General features: G+C 48.1%; 1 long non-coding RNA gene across 1 annotated transcript; it reads right to left on the minus strand.

Moving 5' to 3' along the window:
* Positions 1 to 1,122: 1,122 nt before the first annotated feature.
* LOC107530363 (uncharacterized) lies at positions 1,123 to 5,871 on the minus strand. Its single transcript, XR_001602515.2, has 3 exons — positions 5,737 to 5,871; positions 5,255 to 5,383; positions 1,123 to 1,224 (listed from the first exon to the last, which is right to left on the minus strand). It is a non-coding gene; the product is annotated as an uncharacterized LOC107530363 (long non-coding RNA).
* Between the last annotated feature and the right edge of the window lie 19,404 nt (positions 5,872 to 25,275).

The raw sequence follows: 25,275 nt of genomic DNA on the forward strand, positions 1-25,275 counted from the left end.
ATAAATCTGCTATACAAATGCTGGGCAATATACTCCAAACTCCAACAGAAAGCACAGGCAAGCCCCTCTTTGAATGCCAAGGGACAGGGCGGAACAGGTTGGCCAAGGCCGAGTCGTCGTCTGGTTTAGGCCGCTCAGCCTCCCCTGGGAGACGAGCTGCCCCTGGACGTGGGCCAGGTAACTTCGTACATTTGCAGACATCAGTACGTGGCTCACTACTTTGTGCAGACAGACAAAAATATTGAGTTTAATCTTGATATTTTTCTAAACACAGGCATTTTGAGTAAGGGGGGACATTAACAATAGAGTTTTACAAAAAACAAGAATATTGGTCATCAAGGAGCACAACCTTGACCATTTGGGTGACTACATAACGCAGAAAATAGTTACAGGGGATGCCCAATGCGACGATTTTCTGTGCCAAGTGGGCAACGGCCATCTAGTTTAAGGCAATGGAGGGAGACGCCCCCGTCCATCCACATGCGAATTTGACATTAAAATCAGCCTGCTTCTGGGGAAGATACATGCGTACCCCTGAGAACAGGGAAGGTCTTTGAGGAGACCCCTAGCAGGACGTGGCACGAGACATCCCTTCTTGGCAGAACTCGTCTGCCGAGCTTATCAACAACGCTCTGAGATCTTTACCATGTCGATTTTTTTAAAAATGAGTTGTTTCTTATTGAAAGCATATCAGTTGTCAACTTTTTTCTTTGACGCGGGGATTCTGCAGATGATTTTAATTATAGTGACGCTGGGGAATTAATTCTTCATTCCATTTTCCGACAGAAAGGATTCTCCTATCGGGTAAACCTGGCTATTCCTCCTAATTATTTTTGACGTCACACTGATTGTTATTATTTCTCACTACATTAAAGAGCAAAATAAGTTTCTGCAAAGAATGAAATGAATCAATGTAAACAGAAATAGTATGTGCGTTATCGCGCTCTGAACTGCTAGAGAAATCAGATTGAGAAGGAACATGTTTAAGTAATTAAAAAAGGGTTTAATTATCAAGGTTTCTGAAAAAGGTGGTGATGTGCTCAGTATGGCACCTAAAGGACAGAGATTGATTTCTTTCCGAAGCAGACGTCCAGAACTAAACATCGGGAGCAATTAAAAAATGGTGGTCTTTTGTAAATTACTCCCAGAAGAAATCTTGGAAATCTTTCATTTTCGTCATTTCGGTCCAGTGAACCATAAAGCCGTTATGAAGGAACAAAAATACTAGAGAGAAAATTGAAATACAACAGTAATTAACACTATGGATATATCAAAATAAAAATTGAATTGGAAAGATAATGGTGATCCCATATGCCGCCGCAAATGCAAACATTAAAATCGCACCGAAATCAGGTCTAAAAGTAAAAGACACTCCATCCGGGCACATGCAGATGAAACCGGGCACTGTCCCCCAAGATTGGAGCTGAGGGACTATTTGCAGCATCTCCCCAAATGGACAATGAAGGCATCGTCCCAGGTTCGCTTCCCTTATTTTTAAAAATGATCCCTAGTCTTTCTGAAGTGCTGTCCCGGGCGGGAGGTGCATTTTCTATTTACGTTGGAATCACAGTTAATAACCCCGGTGTTAGGCTTTCACTTCTGCCTTCTCTATGCTAAATGCCAACGAAGGAAAACAGAGGGAAACCGTGGGCAGAGTGCGGCTCTCACAAACACACAGCTCCCTCCGGGTCCGCTCGTACTTTACAGACAAATGTTAAAGATTTATTGCACATGAACATCAAACATGGTTTTACTACAGTTCTCGTTTGGATCAAATTGACACATTTTACATTCATTTTAGCCTAATGAGATTCTTTCACTCCACATTATATTCTGGGTGACCCCGTACATTAAATTTGTGGCATGGAACAAACCCATTGATATAACAAAGCCCTCTTCCCGCCGGTTTCTTAATTTACAAAAGAGAGAAAACAGTTTAGCAAAATCATAAACCTTGAACAAATGAATGTATTAATCAGGCTTCAGCGGAGAATACAAACAGTGTGTAGCCGGGTTGTGTTATGCATGAGGCTCTTTGCGGCATCGGCGGCTAAACTCTTCTGGACTCGGATTAGAACCTGAATATTCAACAGTTCGGGCATATTTCATAATTCAAATCGAGGGACTTAGTAAAAGACAAGTTGCTATCCTACAAGGATGGAAAATTGGATTTGCAATTCATTTTTTTAAATCATTGCTAACGGGCTTCCAGGATTCAATATTTACTTTGGTGCACGATTACTTATTTTTAAAAACCAGTCCCATAAAATATGCTTGTTGCTTAGTTCTAACGATAAGAAATGCGATGGGAGTTGGTGCCGCAGCAGCTGGAAAGCTGCTCCTCCAGGCGGGAGGAGGTGACCTTGAAAAGAGGTGAAAGGAAACTAGAAAATGTTAATTAAAATTATTAGTGCTGTTTGAGGTGCTTATCTTGTTTACTGCGAAGGTGTTACTCCCTTCTGCGTAATTAGGGGTAATTCCACTTACTTTCAAGTCTGTAATTTTAAATATCACAAAGTTTTATCTTCCAGCACGAAGTAATTCATTATTGGTTGGTACGTTACTGCTTGATGTTTTAATCAATATAGGCAACTTCCACAGCCCGTTATAATTTATCTGGGGTTTTATATGGCTTTCAGAGTGGCAGATCGTGCATGGTGCATGAATCGAAATCCTTTTTTTCTTTTTTTTTTTTTCTGCTGGAATTTCAACAGCATTCTAGGTTTTTGATGTGGGGAAAGATTTTTCACTTGATCTGTCCTTTTATATTTCATTATGTCTGAGGTTTTACAGGCCAGCAGTATTGGCAAAATGTACTTCTCTGAAGTCTGCTCTATTTGGAAACAAAGAAGTCTTGTCACTTAATCTAAAAATTAACTATATAATATATATAATTATTATAAATATATTTCTCTGCCCCTGTGAGAAATAAATCTCTTACAAGTTGTTGCTGTATTTTAAATCTAAACATTTAAATTAAATGCTTTTAGGAGTTGCTAAAAATCTGCATATGTAGCCTAATTTCATATTAAAATTAAATATTAAAGTCTCGATGTTTGGGAAGTGCCCAGATGACATAATCAAGGCCTTTATACATGATTATGATGCTTTAAAAATAAACCTTTCTAAACTGTCCAAATTCTCCTGCAAAATCTTCCATTTCTGAGAAGTTTTTTTCGGTGGAGAGCAGAGAATTGTTTAAGCTTGATTTTTTTTCCCCCCATTCATAGTCAATTGTGATTTTTCTCTGTTCAGGATACTGACAAAGACTGTGGGGTTAATTTTTCTCATGTAGATCGGTAAGTGGCGAGGAGGTTAAGGCGCACTCCTGGCACATGATTTTAATTAAACTGCAACAGTAAAATGTTAGTGCTAAAATAAGAGGGCATCTTCCAGTGATTACTGTTTTTTAGCTCAGTGATTTTCCTGGAGATCTGACTGCTTGGAAACCATCCTTCAAAAACCAGGTGTCATTTTAAAGGTGTGTGACGGGCCTTCCCGAGGCAATCACCCACCTCTGTCGAGAACAGCAGGACAGTGAAATTCGAAGTTGAGTATTCTGGGGGCAGTTTTATCTTTGCACTTTTCCGAACCTTTTGGAGATTGAACACTTATCAATACGATGGCGATGCATTGGACACAGGAAAGCTGGCTCGCTTAAAACCAAGCTCATTTTGAATCCGTGGTATGTTTGCTCAGAGCCAAAGGCCGCGGGGATTTATCTGGTTGTTGGAAGTATGTTCCCAGAGGAGTTAGGAAATATTCTGCAATAGCTGTTTTTTTAATAAACTCCGAGATTGACTTGCTCCCCGCTTATCTCACCGGTTCCCTGTTAATAGTCCCCTGAGAGCTGAGAAAGATTGGCCAAGGGCGGGGTGTGGGAGACAGAGGGGAAGTTGCCGAGGGACACGGGCCTGGGCCAGAGCTTCAGCCACGGGGGCGCTGGGAGAAGCTGCACTTTCTGACCCGGCCTCGGTCAACTTCCCCTCCGCCGGCCCAGCCCTCGCCGCCGCCGCCAACCAGAGCTCGATCCCCTCCGAGGACGCGACGTGAGGGTCACTTTCCTACAAGAAAACCGGCTGCTCCTCTTGCCCGTGGTGAACTGTCGGCGAGTTTTGTCGGGAGCGATGATGGCTTTCTAGGTGACCAGATGACCGCCTTCCTGCCAGGAGCCATCGCTCAGCGGACGGCCCAGCGCGTTCCCTCGTGTGAAGGACGGGCCCTTGGAACGAGTTTAGAGAACAGCCTTGAATGTTAGAGCTGGAGTGGAGCCCTGGCATCGTGCACGGCCAACCTCCTGCTCTTCAGATGGAAAACAGAGTAGGGACTTATCCAGGGTCACAGGTCAGGAGGCCGATTCTTTAAGAACAGACACTGGTTCTTTCCTGAGACGCCCCATCTGCCCCGTGGTCGTGAGCTCTCCCTGTTCCAGGGACCGTGGGCATGTGGACGGAGCCCGGCTCCTGCACTGAGCGCTAGGTTTGCACGTTACCTGCCAGCCCCCCTGTCCCCAACAGGGACCTCGAGCTTTGCTTCCCTCCCTATGAAAATATTTCTGCTCTTCCACTCCCCCCACTTAGCAAACGACACCACCCTTTATCCTGTTATCAGGCCTGATACCTCGGAGGCATCTGTAATGTTTCTCTTGCTCTGGGGCAGCAGTCTGCACGCTCCTCACGCGCACCGTGTCATCTGGTGCATCTCAGCAGAGCTGGACCCTGAGAACAGAATGCCCCACAGACAGAAGTAATAACAAGGGACGGCCAGCCTGCAGCTGAGGCCAGTGGCGGGAGGAGCCGCCTCGCCCCACGCCATCTGCTCCTCGGGTCCCCGAGATGTTGCTCTGCCCTGAAGGTCCTGTAGGTATCTTTGAAATGAGGGGGGCAGAGACGGAGAGCTTTTAAGTAATCGGTTCAGGAGTCATCCACGTAGCCCTTCAGTCCCGGGGGGACGCGATTAAAACCAGCAGTTGGTCCCGGCGCTAAGAGGAGACTTTCTGAAGGAAAACGTTCATGCTCACAGCAGTTTTCCTGTTTAGAAACCCTGAGCGCAGACTTAAAAGAACAAACTGAAAATAAGCAATGTTACAGGTGGTAGAGCAACCTGGAAAATTCAGGAGTTTCATTAAAACCACAGTTACCAGTCCTCCCCCCACCCATCCCCTGACCAGACCCCTGTGCGTCAGAGAGGACCCCTCGGGCTGGCAGCTTGCCGCGCAAGGTCCTCTCCAGGCTGGTAAAAGTGGGGCACCTACCTGCATGTCTGGGAGGAGTGTCTCAGGAATAAAGCGCCGTCCTGGTTATGTCTGCGCTCGGAACGCGGCTGTGCCTGGCCGCAGACATGCCCGAGCTCTGTTGGCATTTGCCGAAACTGCTGAAAACCTCTAAAAAGACAAGAGGCGGCTTTGATGTGAATGTGAAACCACAGCCCGTGTGTGTTTATGATGCTGGAAGCACTATCTTGCCTTTAAGATGGTTCTGAAATAGCTGTTTAAATTCTCGTAATGGCATCACCTGTCCTTGCTTTTAGTTAGTTCTAAGGTGGGCGTCAAGGCCCTGATCGCTCCTGCGTGTGCCTTGTCTCTGTGCTATTGGTGGGAGCCCCAGGGGGCTGATTCCCTCCCCGCCACTTCCCCAGCTCTTAAAGTTTCCTAGTGGAGACCCCGGGGCATCCGGAAGGGAATACGAACAATGACCGTCTCCCCATAGCCTCCTGGAGAGGCTGTGTCCCGCTCACCTCGTGGGGACATCAGAAGGGCCCGGCCGATGAAGGGCCTTCTCGTTTCCCGACAAGAACTTGCTGTCCAAGGAGAGAGAAGGGTTGAGATCGAGGGGCAGATGCTCTCGGTTACAGCAGGTTTCTGGGGGCCGCTCAGCTTCCTGTGACCTGTGACATTCGGCCACAGTGGCGAGAACGTGGGGAGCGAGCGAGGTCAGGTGGGTGTCTTGGGAGAGAAACGCAGAGAAATACTCTAAAGTCTGTGCAGTGAAGTGGAAAAAGCAGCATCTGCCAAATTTTTGTTTTCTGCCTTATTTCTTGGATTCACAGGAAACCTTGTGTGCGTGTGTGCGTGTGCGTGTGACTTGAGCTCTGGGAACGAGAGAGAGGCAGAGACCAGCGGGGCTTCCTGGAAGAGGCACTAATGGAACAGACCCCTGAAGCCATGCGCCCTTAGGAGGGTGCAGGTGCCAACCACACAAGCAGTGACCTCAGGGTGACATTTTTATGTCTCGTGGTTTCCCTTCGGGCTTTTGTACTAGAAGAGGGAGCCGGCCCTGATTCAGTTGATGTCGCCAGCAGGCGGACACACAGGCTGGCCACCCGCTCTCCCCACGTGGCTTCCTGCTCAGAGGTCCCGGGACACAACCCTGAGACGGGGGCAGGGCTCTGAAATCAGGTGCGTGGAGAAGCCACGCCGGTGCCTCTGAGAAAGCCCCCCCGTGGGGGTTGTGTGGATACAGGGAGTCCCGGCCCTGGGCCCCACCTCCTGCATCCTGCTCAGGCCGCCAGCAAACGAGGCCGCCTGCGTCTCCTGCAGGTGGAAAACGGTGGACAAAACCTTTCCTCAATCTAATTTTATTCTCATTCCATCCCTAGGTAGGTCTGGTTATAATTAAATAACAAAACAAATGGAAACTCTATACTAGGAGCCAGACACTGGGCGGCAGTTGAGTTGCATTATTTCTAATCCTGACAATGACTCTGAAAGTGGGGTGGACATAGTTCCATTTCACAGGGGAGAAAACAGAGGTTGGTTGAAGTCAGTTGTCCCAATTCACGCTTCTTACAAACGTCAGAGTTGGGATTCAAATTAAGATGAATTTCACGTCGATGCTGGCTTTTTCTGCCATGTCATATTGCACCTGGATGCCACTAATTGCTTGAGACTTCCAAATGACACCTGAATGTCACCAGCAATGAAATGAGTAATGCACATGCTTATGAGGAAAAAAGGATCCTAATTACTCTAAGAAATGAAGTAAAAGCTTATACTTGTCCTCAATTTTGCCATTTGAAAATTGCAAAGAAAAAGCTTCTCTACCCTCAAATAAAATTTGCTTTAATCTCGAGTTAGTGAAGCAAAATACTGTCACGATGGCAAGCTCTGATGCCAGGCGAGCAGCGGCGAACCCGCAAACTCCAGCAAAGCACTTCTCCCTCCCTGTCACCGTTCCCGTACCTGTAAAACGAAGGGGACCCTGGTTCTTGTCGCATGGGCCGGTTATAGGAATTAAGTGAAATAACAGTTGCAAGAATATTCGCATTGTTGGTACATGCTAGGAAAGGCTGCTCATGGTTTGTTATGTACCTTCCTCCGCTGCAGAGCGTCTGCTTTACATATCTGATGCCATGTTCTGAATGCTTCCTCCCGCCCTCCTGCCCCTGACACATCTCCCGGCCTCACCTCTTTAGCGCCCGGTAATCCTGTAGGAGCCGCAGAACATTCCAGATGGGTCAGGAGCCTCTTGGGCCCTTGGAGACTCACCAGCAAATTAATTACGCTCTCAGAATCACAGCGGGGAGCCCGTGCTCCGCCACCATTTACTCTTCCCCACATTTTGCGCGGTGGGCTTTTTCATAGTCCTCAGCGGGGGGATAGCTGCTCAGGCTCCCCCCTCCCCACCTCTGGTGCCTGGCAGACAGGAGGGTGAGTGAAGACTGCTGGAGAAAGAACGGAGACGCCAGGCAGTGGCTCCCCGCCTGGGTTTCTCGTTGAGTCCTGGGGAGGGTCCAGGGAGAGAGGGCTAAGGCACGGGCCCTGTTCTTAGGGGCCCGAAGCCTGAGGAGGTGAGAATGGGAGGTGAGCAGATGGGAGGTGAGCAGATGAGAGGTGAGCAGATGAGAGGTGAGTAGATGGGAGGTGAGCAGATGGGAGGTGAGTGCATGAAGTGAGGAAGAAACACGGTAGTCGATTATCCACCGATAATACTTGGGAGAGGGATGCCACCGAGGAGTGTCAGCACTGGGGGGCGCTCACTCTCGCGGGGGCCGCCCGAGGCTGGCCATGCAGTGTGGAGCGAGCTGTGCCTGGAGGAGTGGACACCGGCTTGTCAGGGACACTGGCCTGTCCTCTCCTCTATCTGAGCAACCTGCCAGCGGAAGTGGACCAGCAGCCCTGGGAGGAGAGTGTGCGTGAAGCTCTGCCATCTCCTAAGCTGTGGTTTTCAGAAGAATGGGATGAAGTCAGCGTGAGGGGGAGAGTAAACTGAGGCTTCCTTTCAATTTCAAGTGAGGAGAGGGCGGTCAGTTTAGCTTCTGAGGCCCGGGAAACACTGACGGAGCAGAGAAGGATGTGCTTGGGTGGCCACGGGCCGGGGAGGAAGAGCTCTGTCTACTCCCGTCCTCTGCAGCGTCGGAATCGGCCTGGGGACCCTTGGTGGACGGTCTCACAGGGTGGCCGCGATCAGCCAGCGTGTCCTCCGGGCCTACGGGGGGCAGCCGCGGGCTTTCACCTGTATTCCCGGCCGGCCAAGCCTCCGCCTCTCCGCTCCGAGGGCAAGGCCCTCAGGAAACGCGCTCACAAGCCTTCTGCGCCCCTCAGCATCACCCTGTTCCCCAACTCCCAGAAAGACTTGTGCCGCAGCTTCTGGATCCTGAGGGGTCCTTTGGGTGGGGGAAGGGGAGCCCCGCAGCCCCCATCCCCTTGGTCCATGGGCATGGCTCCAGAGTCCGGCGTGGAGAAAGGGTCAGCCCTCCCGTGGCCTCCCTGCCGGGACCCAAGTGGACGGGAGCCCCGCCGGGCTGTGCCGGTGAGAAGCCCCCGACTGTACCAGGGGTCCCCGCGGCTCTGGGCAGGGCCGGAACCCCGAGTTCCCCTAGCGCTTCCATCGGGCATGAACTCCTTTGCGAAACCCCACGAAATGCTGGTCCCCACCGCGGCCCGCTCGTCGTGGCCAGCCTGGCACCGTTCCCCAGGACCACAGCCAAGATGCTGAGCGCAGTCCGCGTGCTCCGAAAATCCCAACCTCTAAAGCCCATTCCGAAGATGTGATTTAATTAAACGCCGTGTGCTTGAAACCGGTTCAAATTAGTTTCTCCCTTTCTGACGGTCATTCCCCACGTGAGCGCGGGGCGTATGGACCGTTAGCCGCCTCGGATAAAAACCCTCGTATGCGATTTCGAATTTGAGAAAGAAAATTAAATGAGTGCCCTTAAATTGGTAAACCAACTCCAGCCACCATAAAGTCTTAAAAAGCCAGACATCTTCTACAAGCCTTTTATGAGCGCACATGGAAAAAGGGCTGCAAATATTATTGTTTGCGCATAAAATGGAAATTAGTGCTTTTGTGCTCACCTGTAAGTTTCCCTTGAAAGCCAGGGCTCTCTCACTAGAAACCTGCCATTCTCGACAAAAAGAGAGAAGTTCAGTGCTGATGGCTGGGTATTTGGACCTCCCAGTGCAAACATTAACTGGCTGAGAGGCCCTCTGGAATGTAATGAAGGAAACAATGCCGGGCCGGGAGCCAAGTGCAGCAGCCCCTGGCGCCGGGAACCAGGGATTTGCCTCCTGGTAATCGGAGCCGAGCGGGGCCCAGCAGCTCTGTGAGACTGGAAATGACACACTGCGATCCTTGACTCTGCCGAAGGGATTTGAACGGAGGGACGCTCTGGCAAGACTACGGCCGCCCTCGCTTTCCAGTGTTTTCTAGAACAAGCCGAGGAAATGGGGAGGGAAGACTGAAGTCTATTACGTTTGACCCAGTGAAGTCAAGAGTGGAGGCTTTTTAACTGCCGCTATTATTATTATTATTTTTTTTTTAGTCCTTTCTCATCATGTCCTACCACCCAGAAAGCTCAGACGGGAAGCAGAAACTCGAAACTGCTTTCGCTGGAGCAGGAGGGCACCCCAACATCGCGTTATTGACAGGAGGTCTGAAACCCTGACAGCTGCAGAAATTGTACAGTCCAAGTTCGATTCCCTGGGGCGGGAACCATATACCGACGGTATTAATTCTGTTTGGAATTGTTAAAATGAGAAAAGGTTAGGGGGCCGAGGGAGGGACCTGCCTTTTCTTCCTGCGAACAAAGAGAGATCTCCCGTCCTCCCTGGTGTCCTTGGAATGTCATTTCCAACCTTTTGAAACTGTATCTGATTATCCACGTGGCAATTAATCATAATTAAGCAGGCCCGTGGTTTGGAGAGGTGCAGGGAAGGTGGCGAGGAGCTGGCTTGGGTCCTGGGAAGCCCCTTTTCCACGTTTGGGGGCAGAATCTCTGTTTGGGGAGCCGTGAGAAAGGAAAGGCCGAGGGAGGGGTGCGGGAGGGGCCGGGAAGGTGGCGGAAGCCGCCGGTGGGGGAGGCCCGGGCTTCCTCCTCGCGCGCGTTCCCTTTCTTTGGGGATCTCGGCTCCTCACCGAGTTCCAAGGCACTGGAAGCCAGGTAACAAATTACCTTTCTAAAGCCAAGTGATTTGGATCCGTTCTCACAAACCAGATTTTTCCAATTTATTACAGGAAAACATTCAATCATTATGCGCTGGCACTGGGTCTGGGGCACATGGAATTCTCCTCCACCCGCTCCACCCCCAATGAGCATTTTAAAAGCTTAGCAAGCCCAGAATACCGGCTTATTAAAATTTTTTATATATTTATAATTAAAATACGGGGCTGGCATTCAGATCGCTTTCGCAGATGTAACCGGACACGCGAGGCTTTCGGAGCCCGGGTCAGGAGAGAGACAATGGCTGCTTTAACTCCGGACCTCGGCTCGGGTTTCTGTTTGCACTTGGGCCCAATTTGTACCGTTTATGATTAGGTTTAAGTAAGTTGATGTGCTGTTTATTTAGGAGAGTTGCCAGTGCAGAATATTAACATATTCCCCCGCAGCGCGGTGCCGTGTGGCGGCCACGCAGGCCGCCTGCAGTTGCGTCGTTACTGTACGGAGCATAGGCCCCGGGGCGCTCGCCACCGCGGGCGCTGCGGGAGGACCTGGCCTTCCTGGGGATGCCCCGAGGTCGCCGGCTGGGTGTTTGAGTGTCGTGTTTACCGAGAGAGACACGGCACGTATTCTAGATCTGAGACCTGCGTGTAGCAGGGCTGGCAAAAAAGGGTTGAAGTCACTCTGAAACCCCAGTCACTCTAAGGCCACAGCATCCTTTGTCACTCTAAGGCCACAGCATCCTTTGTCACTCTAAGGCCACAGCATCCTTTGTCACTCTAAGGCCACAGCATCCTTCGTCCCTGATGTGCATGTAGACGGAGCAAGAAGAGAGAGGCTCCTGCCTCCGAGGGGCCCAGGGACACTGGCCACACACCGAAGGGGAAGAGTCTGCCCAGAAGGGCCGGGGATGGGCAAGCTTTCTTCTCGACACCGTATTAAACTCTGAAGCCTTATAATTATACCGACGAGTCCAAGACAAGACGGCTCCTATCCCACAGTGTATCCACTCCCTCATGTAAAATTTAACTTCTGAGACAACAAACCAAAGACTCTGTTCCTTGGTGACTCAAAAGCCACCACGGGGAGGTGGCATCCCTCACCTGCATGCTCAGTTGGCTGCCCAGGCTCCCGGCCCTACCTGGTTCTGTTCCTGAGCCGGGGGCTGGTCGGCTCACCCTGGTCCAGTCCTACCTGCGCGCCTTCCTCCCCGAGGTCCCACCCCCAAGCTCAGACCCGCCCCCTCGAAAGGTTTCCTTGGCACACCCCTTTCCCCAAATGTAAAAGCAACCTCTCCCTTTATCTGTTTCCAAAATCCTCCTCTGACCTTGAACTCTGTGGGTGGCTGACCTCAGCCGACTTCTCCGTGTAGGCGTAGCTTGAGTTTTTCACGAGACACTCATACGCCCGCTCCCCTCCCGGGCCAGGTAGGCATTGTTAGCCCTAATGTATGGACGCCCTTTGCGCTTCGATTTCATCAAGCGATCTCTGGGGCGGAATGGCCCGGGGCAGACACCGGGCACGTGTGGGCGAGCTGTCCCCAGCCCAGAAGCTCGCAGGAGTTTCACACCAAGGTTACCCCCGCCTTTCCCGACTGCAGGTGCTTAGGGGGCTCTAATGAACCCAGGCCCTTCTTCGTATGTCCTTACTTCTCAAACAGGACTGAGCACACAGTAGGCGCCATGGAGCTGTCTGTCCGCCGAGGAAGCAGCTCCCAGCAGGAATCACTGAGCCGTAGCTGTCTCTCCCCAGCCACGCCCGGCTCAGCGTGGACCCCGGTGCTCACTCCCAGGCTCCCCTTCCCGCACGAGGACAAATCCCATTTTCCAGCCGACCGCCCTCCGTCACTTGTTGGGTGAGGCGCCTCCTGGAGAAATGGCAGAGGCTGCCGAGGGACGTGGGTGCCCGGCTTTGTGACTGTAAAGCCTGCTTTTCACTCCGAGAAAAGGCCTGGTCCCCAGACTCCTCTCTGTTCCTTTCGTATGCGGCTGCGCACGTGACCAGCAGCTGGAAATCACGTAAAGATGAATTAATAACCGCGACCCAGGAGCCTCCAAAAGAACCAGCGAGGGCTGGAGAAAAGAAACCGAGTGTGACTCATGGTCTCTGGCCCGAACGCTTCCCATTTTCCTGAAGGTAATTGCTGCCTCGTTTGCCTTAGGTCTGAAAAACAGCTACGATAAACATCTTTCAGAGAAGGGGAAACGCTGGATCGTCTAGAAGGGGGCTGGGGCTCTATTTTATTGCTCTGCAGATCTGGAAGCCCCGTTTTATTCCTGGAGATGGATTTTTCTTTTTTAAATCTTCGCCCAAGGATATGATTTTATTGATTCTAGAGAGGGAAGAAGGGAGAGGGAAAGACAGAGAGAGAAACATTGATGTGAGAGAGAAACATCTATCTGTGCCTCCGGTGCCCACCCCAACCTGGGACTGAACCTGCAGACTTTTGGGGTATAACACGATGCTCCAAGCAGCTGAGTCCCCCAGCCAGGGCGTCTGGAGATGGATTTTTTTAAATATTATTTTGCAAGTGTTCCTCTGGCTCCACCTTCCCCTCCTGGCGGGTTTGGAAGGTTCGGGCTGCGAGGATGCCTGGGCACCCAGCCCTGGAAACCCAAAGTCCCCTTTGCGGACACCCCGAGGAGCAGTAGTCGGGTGTAGGTGACGCGTCACAGGGAATTCAGCGCCAAGATTCCCAGTATTCAGACCTTCCCTCCTCCCGCAGGCCTTCTCATGTGGACCAATATGAGCCTTATGCAGATTTAAAGAGAAGCCCAGTTTCCTGGGCTTTTGAGTTCATTAAAACTTTGGACAAAAAAACTTTTTGCCTCTGAGAGTTTAAAAAAAAAATAAAAATCTAACTGACCCATGAAAAAGGCTCAAAGCTCCGAGACGCCCCAGAAGCGGGATCCTGATGCAGCCGTTTCCGGAGCCCAGAGACGCCGGGATGCCGCCGGCCCGCCGTGGGGACGGGTGGGGAGCTGTTGGCAGACGTGTCTTTTCCAGAAACAATTTTTTTTAAGAGACCCAGGTACGGTTCTCAGTGCGAGTATGCGTGGCCCTGCGTGTTCCGGACCCTCTGCCCGGCCATAAAACATCGTGTTCTTCGTTTTTTCCCCCCTAAAAGATGGGGAAGTCGTTGGGGTCTGAGAGCCCCGACGCAGCGCAGGTGCACCCTCTGCTCAGCGCTCCGAGCCTGTAACAGCCGCTCGAGCCTTGTCTTTCCAAGTAGTTTATGGTTCAAGTAAAACGCGGGGTGGGCTGGCGGAGTCTTCGGGGAGGGGGAGCCCTTCCAGAACTGTTCACGCCTTCGCAATAATCCTGCCATATATTAGGAGGAAAGTACAAAAACATATGCTGGGGAGGAGGCAGGGGTCCCCGGCCGGCTCATTCATCACATTCCCAGCCCACACCCCGGGGGCCGCCCTGCCATTGGGTCTTCTCCAAGGCCCTGTACGACCAGGACCGGTTCCCACACCCCCTCCCCTCTTCCGTTCGCAGGGCTCAAGGCAGCACAGAAAAGGCCCCCCGTTTGGGGCTGTGGGATCCGACGGCGGGGAGAGGAAATTGAGCTGATCTGGATGGAGCTGGGGTTCATTTGTTTTTAAACAATCAGTTAACACAACTGAAGGACATTTTCCAAAATCACAGAACCTGTACCTTTGGCTTTCGGGGGGTTGAAACATTAGGGATTAAATTCCATCGGGACCGACGGGGAAATTTCGACGCGGCGGGTGGGAGTGGAGATTAGTGCTGACTACATGCTTAACGCACCGTCCCCCGGGTCTGCGAGGGATGCCCCTTTGCGGCCACGTGGGTCGAGGTGCTGAGATACGTGCCGTTTATGTCTCTAACAGCACCGCCCGCTCTCTCTTCATTGACTGGAGGTTTTGAAATAAATCAGTCTTATGAGAAGAACGTTGCCGCTATTCCAGAAAAACATAAAATCACATTTTTATATTCATTCTAGGATTAAATGCAAAATTTAGGGGGCCTGGAAGTGGGCGTGTCATGTGCACACAACATGCTTCGGACAGGAACATACTAATTTTTTCAATAGATAACCTGATAACCGACAGAGCCAACATCACCTCGTTTTGGAACAAAGGGTCCTGGGCCACGTCCTCTCTCCAAAGCTGTGTGACTTCCAGGCCGCGCTTCACCGGTGAGACCTTTGTCCCCCCATCTGCAGCTCAGGGGATCATATGAGGTTCCCATTTGTGTGCGTGTGTGTGTGTGTGTGTGTGTGTATTTCTGACTTCTTGGGATGTCATTAAGTATCCTGTTTAAAAAAAAAAAAAGGAAAGGAGAAAGCTTGAGATGGCTTCGTACGGGAAATGCCGATCACATCAGACCTGCTCGTTTATACTTGAGACACTCGCACGTTATGACCGCTGCTAGGCTCCCGTCGTGACAACCCCTGGCCGTGTCACAACCGCGGACAATGGAAGGACGGCGTCACCAGCACACTCCCTTCTGTAGCCTCGCTTCCCACAGATGTGTAGTGTTAAAAATAAACACGCCTTGGAGCGAGGAACCAAGATGAGAACATCAGACCCACTTAGGCACGCCGACGAGTTCGGGTAACGCGCGAACCTGTGTAACGCAAACCACAACCCGGATACGGAACCTTTCTTTTCCTCCAGAAGGTTTTCTCTTGCTTCTGCTCCCACTTCTGCAGGAAACTGTCGACTTCTTTCTGTTCCTAAACTTCGGGTCAGTGGAATCCCTCAGCTTGTGCTCTTCTGCGTTTAGCTCGTGTCACTCGACGTGCTTTTGAAATTCACCCGCGTTGCTGTTGCCGGGGGTGCTGTTTCCTAAGCTGTGTTTTCCACGGGCGCGTGGCTCGCGGGCACTTTTATATTGTCTCTATCTTGTGATCTCGCTCGGCTCACTTGCTAGCTCCAGCAGGTTTCCGGCCACCTTAGGATTTTCTAGGTACATAATCATGGTAACTGTGAGTAAAAATAGCTTTACTCACTTTATGGCTTTTCATTTTCTTGCTTTATGGCTCTGTTGAATTGAAGTGATAAGAACAGATACTGTACCTTCTATGAACCTCAGAGGAAAGACACTCGACATTTTACCATTCAATTTGATAATAGATGTAGATTGTTTTGGCCAATGCCTTTTATCAGCATGAGCAAGTTTACTTTAATATGTAGCTGGCTGTGGTGATTTGTCTGGGTGCCGAATTTCAACGAAGGCTTTTCTCTGCATCTACTGAAATGGTCCTACGTTCCTGTTCCTTTATTTTGTGAATGTGGTGAATTATATTGATTGACTTTTCAATGTTAAGTCAGTTTTGCATTCCTGGGATAAATTTCACTTGCTTAGGACATATAATTGTGTTATCTTTTTTTATATGTGGCTGAATTTGATTTATTAATGGTTTGTTAACTGTTATTATATGTATGTTTATGGAGAATATTAGTCTTTACTTTTCCAATTTTAGGTATCAGTTACACTGGCCTCAGAAAATGAGTTGGAAGGGACCGTTCCCACCCTCTTTTCCGAGAGTTTGGGTACGACTGGGCCTTTTTCACCCTTACGTGCTTGATCGGCTGCGCTGCAGGCTGAACCACTCGGCTTGTGGGGCGTGTGTGTGGTTTGGTGGGAAAAACTTTCATAACCAGCCTCATTGCTTTAACTGTTCAGATATTTTATATTTACTCTCGTCTTAGCTTTGCTCAGTCATATTTTTAAGAAATTTGTCCATTTCTGCTAAGTCATGGGATTTATTGGCATAAAGTTGTTCATACTGTTCCCACATTACCCTTTTAATGACGCAGCACGCATAATTAATTGATGGCACCCATCCTTTCACTCTAGGCGTTAGTAAAGATTTTCTTTCTCCTTTCCCCTGATTAGGCTTGCCAGGGTTAATTGATTTTATTAATATTTTCAACACACTAAATTTATCTGTGTTAATTTTCTCTACTGTTTGTATTTTTATTTCAATGATTCATCTGATCTTTATTTGGGACTGCCTTAATTAGCTTTATGGGGTTTTTTTGCATTTCAGATTTTAGCTTCTTAAGAAGAAAATCAATATCACTGATTTTAAACCTATTTGAGGGGTAACATATGCATGTAAAGCTACAAAATGTTCGCTATGTACTGCCTTTTCTGAATGTCAAATGTTTTGATGTTTATTTTCAATATAGTTCAGTTCAAAATATTTTCTTGTAATTTCTTTTTCTTTGAACAATGTCTTACTGAAAGTGTATTATTTAATTTATAAGTATTTGGGATTTTTATAAGTATCTTATTGTTATAGATTTCCAATTAAATACAATTTTAGCTAGAGAACAGACACGATAAGATTTTTTTTTTTTTTTAAATCCTCACCTGAGGACATGTTTACTCTAAAGAGAGGAAGGGAGAGGGAGACAGAGAGTGAGGGAGAGAGAAACCTCAATGTGGGAGAGAAATATCTATCGGATTGGTTGCCTCCCATATTCATCCTACCAGGGGTCAAATTGGCAACCTAGGTATGTGTCCTGACTGTGAATTAAATCCAGGACCTTTCAGTGACGGGTCGACACTCAACCAACGGAGCTACACCAGCCAGGGGTTCACTATAAGGTTTTGAAGCTTTTTGAAATTTACTGACATTTTATGGCCCTACATATGTTTTCTCTTGGTGAACATTTCATGGGCACTTAAAAATAATGTCCATTCTATGGCTCATGGCTGTAGCATTTTATAGATTTCAATTACGTCAAGGCAGTTGATAGAGTTGTTCAGATCTTTTGTATACCTACTAGTATGTTATCAAATGATTATTTCAATTACTGGGAAAGAAGTGTTAAAACCTCTAATTTTGATTCTGCTATGTCCGTTTAAGTCAATTAGCTTTTGAATTATTTATTTTCTAACTCTGTTCTTATGTGCACCCACCTTTATCACTTGTATGTCTTCCTGGGGAAAGGGTGCTTTATCATTATGTGATGATTCTTGTTCTCTGGTAACACATTTTCTGAAATCTATTTTTCTGTTATCAACATAGTCACACGAGTTTTCTTAATGTACTGTTTGGATGATATACCTTTTCCATCTTTTGATTTTCAGCCTATTATTTCCTTATATTTAAGTTGAAATTCTGTAGACATCACGATTAAGTCTTGCCTCTTTATGCAGTCTGACATTCTCTGCCTTTAATTGGAGTATTTAGTCCATTTACATTTAATGCAACCATCTTGTTACTCATTTCTCTTTGACCTGTCGGGTTTTTATTCCTTTTTCTTATTTTTTATCTTATTTTGAGTTAACCAATTTTTAAAATTCCATTTTCTATATTGCTTTTTTTAACTATACCTCTCAGTGGTAGTGGTGGTAGAGGTGGTGGTGGTGTCTTTCTTCCTTTTATTTAATATTTTGGCATTTGGTGATTACTCTAGGATTTAAACTATACATTTTAACTTATCATTTTCTATTCAAAATTAATATAGTACCACTTCAGATAAAATATAAAAACCTTGAAGTATTATATTTTACTTTTATATATTTTAGTCTTTACATATGTTTTATATTACAGATGTTAAAAAAAAATCCCATGATATTATGTTTAACAGTTTACTATAAAGAAATTAGAAAATTTAAAAAAATAGTTTTTATAGTTATCCAAACATTCACCATTTATAGCACTGTTCATTTCTTCCAAATTTTAATCTGATATTATTATCATTCACAAAGAACCTCCTTTATCATTTCAAATAGTGCAAGTACGCTGGAAACAAATCTCCTTAACTTTCATTTCTCTGAAATATCTTCTTTTCCCCCTAATTTCAAAGGATATTTTTAATGGTGTAAAATATAGGATTGATAGTTTTTATTTTTTACTACTTTAAAAATGTCATTACTTTATCTTTGGCCTCCATTTTTTTTTTCTGATGAGAAGTCAGCAGTCAATTGTTTTTTCTGTGTATTTGATGTATTGTTTTTATCTGACTGCTTTTAATTTTTTTCTTTTGGTACTTGGTTTTAAAAAGTTTTACTCTGAAGTGCGTAGTGTGGTTTTCTTTTCATTTATCTTGCTAGGGGGTGTTGTACTTCTTAACTCTGCAGATTGATGTTTTTCATGAAAAGTGAAAATAGTTCAGCCATTACTTGCCCAATATTTTTTCCCTGACTAATTTTGTCCCTCCTCACCTTCTGGGAATCCAATTGTACATTTATATCATTGCTTGTTATTCTCCTTCAGGTCACTGAGGCTCTATTTATTTTTTGAAAAATATTTCTTTTTTGTGTTTTTCAGTTTGCCAAATTTCTGTTGGTCTGATGCCCAATTAATGGATTCACTCTTCTCCACTGTTTAACCTGCTGGCAAGTATATCTAAATTAATTTTCCACTTCAGATATTCTAGTCTTCTGTTTTAGAATTTACCTTTGGTTCATTTATTTATAGTCTTCATTTTGCTGCTAAGGTCTCTTCTCTGCTCACTCTTAATGTCTCTCTTTACCTTTAAATTCTCTGACATAAATTTCTATTGACTGTTTTTCCCCTTGATTATGGTTACATTTACCCTGCCCTGTCTTGTAATGTTTTTATTGTATGCTGACCGTCATATATGACATGTCGTAACCATTCTATGTGACATGTTGTGAGGGGGATTGTTGGTTGCCTTTATGGTTGTTGAGTTTGTTCTGGCAGGTACTCTAGTCATTGGCAGATGTCACTGATCCTGTTAGTGTGCATTTAGTTCTTGTTAGAATGAATATGTTTCAGTTTTGGTCTTGGCGCTAGTACATGATGTTTTCTCTATCTCTTTCTCTATCTCTCTCTCTGTCTCTGTCTCTGTCTCTGTCTCTATCTCTATCTCTATATAAAACTTATTTGCTCTAGTGAAGAAAAAGTTTCTGTTTAAAATTTCCTCAATGACCCAAATAATTAAAAATAAACCAAATAAACTCCAAAGAACATCTATATAGAGAAAATATTAAAATTCTGCTGAATGGTTTAAAAGAGAAACATGCCCTGTATTTAGAATAAAAAGATACTTTGGCAATATAAATTTATTATGAGTGAGATGATTTGGTGATTGGTATAAGAACAGATATGAAGAATGGGGAAAATATAGTATAAAAATAGACTCTAATACATGTATAAATTTAGTATGTGATAAATATAAAATCAGTGAAAAGGGCATAGATTATATAAGAAATACTGTTGAACAAATAACCAACCATTTGACATAAAAACCAATCTGACCCTCAGTTCATTCCTTATATATTAATGTAAATTCAGATGGACCACAGACTTAAAGGTGTAAAATCCAATTAAAAATACTAGGGCAAAATATGGAAGAATTTTATTTATATAATTTCAGAGTGGGAAAAAAATTGGTAAGAAGGAAACAAAATTAATATACCACATTATTTATAAAACTATACATATTTATTGATTTAGAATCTGAAATTACCCAAAGTAAAAAGACAGGTAACAGGTTGAGGGCAAAAAAGAATTTTGCCATTTAAACAATAAATGCAGATCCCCCTTTCTTCATGCATAAAGAGGGCTCACAATTAGGAGATGCCTTGATCTTATATGCAATTATACACAAGAGCTGAGTAAACTTCATGGGCACAAAAATATAATCGGCTTCTAAAATTTGGGGGAAAAGCTTAACTTCACTCTCTTAGAAATAAAAATTCGCCCTGGCCTGTGTGGCTTGTCCTCCTGTGCACGGAGAGGTCACAGGTTTGATTCCTACGCCCAGGTTGCAGCCTGGATCCCCAGGAGGTGGAGTGGGGGAGGAGACGGATCTCTGTATTTCTCTCTCTCTTTCTCTCTCACCCCCTTTCCCTTCTTTTCTCTCTAAAATCAATAAAAAATATATTAAAAATTAAAGTTAAAATATGATACCATTTTTATCTCTTAGACTGATAAAATATTTTAAAATCTTATTGCATTGCATTGATGAATTTAATTAAAAATAGGCATTTTGTACACTTTAATGGCGGTGTAAATTTTTGCTTTCTCTTTGAAGGCAACTTGATAATGATCTGCATACCTTCTGAACCAGGAATTCTCCTTGGGCATTCATTAAGGAAAAGATGTATAAGAATGTTCATTTTAATAGTCACAAAAAGCTAGAAAAAAATAATTGTCCTGTAATAAGGTACTTGTTAAATAGTTTTTGCTAAATTAACAAAATAGATTACAAAAACTATGCTTGATTTATAGCTGTATGCCTTGATACAGAACTTATCTTCAAGTTATATTGGAACTAAGCAGTGAGACGAGTTAGCACATAGACAGAATTATTTACAACACCAATTGACGTATATTAAAAATTCTGTGAGGAAAAAGCAAGATGCACTACAGTTTGCATAATGCACTCATTTGTGTAAGTAAGACCTACATGCACACACACACACGTGCACACACACAGGCACACCTGTGCATCCTTGAAGGCTGCACAGGAAACTCGCGATGGTGGCAACATCTGATGGAGACGTTTCGTGGTTGGGGAGGGAGGGAGACTTTCTTTCCCTGTTGTATCCTGTTCTAGAGTTTAATTTTTTTTTTTTTTGGAATGTGCATAACTTACTTTTTATTAAATATTTTAAAGCTTTATTTATGGTTCCCTGTCCAAATTTGACATTCTAGGAGGCTACTGTTGGGAAATGGGAATGAGGCAGGGAGCCTGGGCAGGCGGGCAGATTTCACGTCCGTAAGTGTGTCAGAGCTCGGCCTTCAGGAGCTTGCCTGATGTGACTCACCTGAGCCACTTAACTTGTAAGAGAATTGCTAATTCTCACCTCAGAGAATTTTCAGAAGTTTTAATATACGTCGATTCGTGTTGTACATAATTTCTATTTATGCGCTAACTCATCTCATTGGTTAGCCCCATGACTCTGAAACGCTAAGTAAAATATTTTGGAGTCTTTGATGTGACTGGCATTTTCCCTTCGAAACTGGTAAGTTATCGTGCACAGAAGCTGTGTCTTGGCTGCGGCGGGTCTCGGGTCTCGTCTGAAGGGAGTGCTGTTCTGAGCTGGCCGGCTGGAATTATGAGCTGTTATAAATCTCTTTATTCCGGGCATTTATAGGATTCACTGATTAGAAGACAGTAAGTGTAGAACGCTGTTGGGTCATTCCAGGACACAGAGTTAATCTTTACACTGGACAAGGGCATATTCCACGACACCCAGGTCTCTCTGCAAGATTAGTGATGGGACAGTGTAGCCTATGGCACAGAAGCTTTTTTTCCTGCCCTGGACGTCCAGGGCAATCACCCGAGGCCACCTCCTGTCCCAGCTACAGTGGCTCTCAGCTCACCTGTTCCGTACATTATTGTTCAATGACACGAGGGAATATTGGCCAGCTCCATCCACCAGTGCCTGCTGGGTGCCAGGTGCATGGGGGTCAGGTGGACATGGGTGCCCAGACTCTGTCCTCACTGGGGACCAGCATGAGACACACGAGGCAGAAGAACATGGAGCTCCAGCCACCACTTGGGAATCAGGCCACCTCCGAGACCGAAACTAGGAAAAGCCAACGTTAGTGGGTGGTCAGGAAACACTGCGGGGACCTGGGAGAAGGCTCAGCTCCTTTTGGGGTGCCTGACGCTGATCCCACACCCGGAGTGAGTCCATTCCAAGGTGAGCGCAGCTAGATCCTGGGGCCAGTGAGCTCTCTGGGGACGGGCCGTGCTCACCGAGACGGCCTGCGGGAGCAGGAGCATTATGAGATTCCAGTCCCGTGTCTGCAGGTCTCGAGGCTGGAGGAGGGCCTTCTGCATGTTGGGTGAGGATTCTGGGGAACCCTCTCGGGCTGGCTTAAGGGGAAGCTCTGGGCTTGGGCGCAGCAAACGGTCTGTCTTAACGAGAGCCATCTGGGCCACGGGCCTCAGTCACCAGGAGCTGGCTCCCGGGGCCAGGAATCTGTGTGTCAGGGTCCTTCCCGTGGTAATTTAGGCCGCAGGGTTCTTCCTGCAGGAAAGAGAAGGCGCGGGGCTCAGGTGCGAGGGTTCCCATCCCCCATCCGGGAGCCGGGAGGCCGCTGTGGCAGCCTGCGTCCCCGTCGGGTGAGCTGGTTCCGCTTCGATGAGACGGCGCCTTCTCACATCACCCGCACTCAGAGCAGCCCGGCGAGGGTGGAGGGACAGGAGATGGGGCGGCCACGTGCGCGAGCTCCAGGCCCGGCTGAGCCGTGTTCGGAGCCAGGCAGCTCTGAAGGTGGCCCCCTGAAGACGGGGTCACAGGGCTCTGTCTGCTCCTCGCAGGGGCTGAGGGGACAGGGCGCCCCCAACCAGCTCACACTGCGCAGGTGACTGTCCTGGCTCGTGGGGCAGGACTGAGCCCAAAGGCGCATCCCGCCTTGAATCCCCTTCACCCGCCGTGGTTTCCCTCCGTGCTGGCCTCTCTGAGTGGAGCGGGACTTCGAGGGCCCGTGTCCCTGTTCGCTTAGGACCCCGTCCAGACCATTTGGAATTCATTCTGGGACTTGGTCCAGACCGATTCCCATTCCGCAGGGCGCTGGGAGCGCCGAGAACCTGCCGGCCAGCTCGCCGACACTCCCGTTTCGACAATTTTCTGCAAACTCTCTGTTCCCCGGGTTTGCGGGGCCCCCACACTCCATGTGCATCTGCTTGAGGAGGGCTAAGCTTTGCGGCGGAACAAAAGGGGACGCGTTGCTTTTGTATTAAGCTTCCGAGTTGCTCCCGGCTCTCTTGGAATGTGGCATTTCGCATGTAATCTGTTCGCAAATGGCTCTGAAGTGGCCCCACGTCGCACTCGTGTTCTCGGCGCACAGATGCGTGAATGAACGCCCGCCAGTCGCCGGCTCTGGCGGTGGAGGTGGCACCGGCTCCCACCAGGCTGCCTGCAGAGAGATGGCAACTGTCGCTCGCTCACTCCTTCTCTCCTGGCCAGGTGCTTGGTGCTCATCCTGGCTTTGTTTTTCCCAAGATGACTTCGGTTTGGATGCTTCCAATTAAGCTTGGCCGGGCTGCCTCGTCTCATCATCAGTGTCACCATTGCCATCCAGGGATGTTTCCTGCATGCCTCTTGCCAACTGTTGCCAACTCCACTAATGGTCCTTTACGGTCTGCCATGTGCCAGGCCCTGTGTTAAACTCCGGGCACACGGCCACGCAGAGCGTCCTAGCTCAGGAATCCCAGGCTGCAGGAGCGGAGCAACCGCAAACACATCTCCAAAAACCCAGACCGAGCTACGCTGGCGACACAGACAGGGTTATGGGGACCAACGGGGACCCCTTCGTTCTAGCTTGGGCAGAGGGGGCCAGGGCAGAGAGAGAGAAAAGTAAAAAAGTAACGTGTTCGTTGAACCCCACAATTCACAGAACGGGAGCCTGAAAAATTCTATCGGTTGCTTCCCAAGGAATCCAGGTTCCTTCTAACGAGAGCCAGGTGCCTCTTAAAGTTACCGTCTTTCCCGTCCGAGCCCCCGCTCTCTCTGTCTCTCAATCACACACGTGCACACACACAGGCGGCCTCCCTCTGGATTTATGGATTATCATTTATTCATTTTTGTAATCAGTTACAATTATTATCATCATGTTTTGATGCTCAAATAATTGTCCCAAATGTGGCCGGTGGGAACAGTTTCGAGCTGGCAGGGTGTGTGTGGCACTGCCCATTTATCTCGGAGTACTTTCCAATTCCCTGCTGGTGGGTACCCAGCCTCACCCTGTGTTTTCCTCACCCCAGAGCTGTGTGAGCCACTAAATCCTGGTGACAAACGGAGAATGGCAGGGACACATCCAAGTCTAGGTAGCCGAGGTGCCTGTCATCCCTGGACTGCGCTTGCCCCCGGGGCCCACTGGTGGATAAATCGTGAGTTCATATTGACAATCCTCCCAAATTTCACATGATGGGATATTTGTAACTGTTTTCAGTTTGTGCTTTTGCGTGTTTACCGTTGCACGGCAAGACTTTGTCCCTACTTTTTAACGTCACCCTCCCAGGAGGAGCACGGGGTCGCCCGGAGGCCTGGGTTCCTGCCCACGCGTCCCTGGAAGCAGCGAGCCCCGGGCCTCCAGGGCCTTTCCGGAGGGTCCTCCCCGCTCCAGCACCCACACCCCCGGTCCCGGTGCTGCCCCGAGAAAGGGAGGGACGCTCAGCCTCGTCTGAGGTTGTTTCCTGCACTAAGTGGAGGCAGCGCTGGGCGTGGGCCCAGGATGACAGGGTGGAACCCAGCACCTCACATCCTACCTGGAGATCACGCTCGGCGCAGCTCGGGGGGTGCACTGCCCTGCGGGGCCCAGGCTGCGATGTGCAGTGAATGGCAGGGCCTGGCTCACCTACCACCGGAGGAGCTGGGCCCCACCCGCCATCCCTGGTGTGGGAACCGGCACGTGGCGCTGTCGGGGTCAGAGGGACGATGCAGGCCAGCTGCTGCCTTCTCCAGGTGGCAAAGTGGAGGCCACAGGGCTGGTGGGACTGGACCGAGGGAAGTTCGGTCGACTGCACCCAGCCTCCTGCTTCTAAGTCCAGAGCTCTCCGGGGGACCCCCTCACTGACTATTCCGGCCTAAGGTGGGAAAAGGGAACAAGAGGCGGCCCCCTCCCTGCCTCGTGGTTGAGTGGACCCACGCCGTGGGGGCAGGAAGGGCAGACTGATTCCTTTAGAGGATTTTGCCCCAAAGCTCTAAATTAGGCTTAGAGGTCTAAATTCTGGTAAATACTATTCAACAATCCTTTAAACTCTTTGAGAGTATGGTCTTCAAAAATCTCTCTTTGATTTGACATTGAGTCGGGGTATTTCTACTTTTACTCCCTGGGTGTCGTTTCCCAGGGGTGCGGAGGGAGCCGGTTCCCACGTGCCCATCACGATTCCCTCGTCTGTGCTGGGCGGCACCATCGCCTCGCAGGGGTGGAGCAGGAAACCATTTCCGTCCAGTATTGTCTGTCCATCCGCTCTGCAGTCA

Source organism: Miniopterus natalensis, chromosome 14, assembly GCF_054644295.1.
Source record: "Miniopterus natalensis isolate mMinNat1 chromosome 14, mMinNat1.hap1, whole genome shotgun sequence".
NCBI lineage: Eukaryota > Metazoa > Chordata > Mammalia > Chiroptera > Miniopteridae > Miniopterus > Miniopterus natalensis.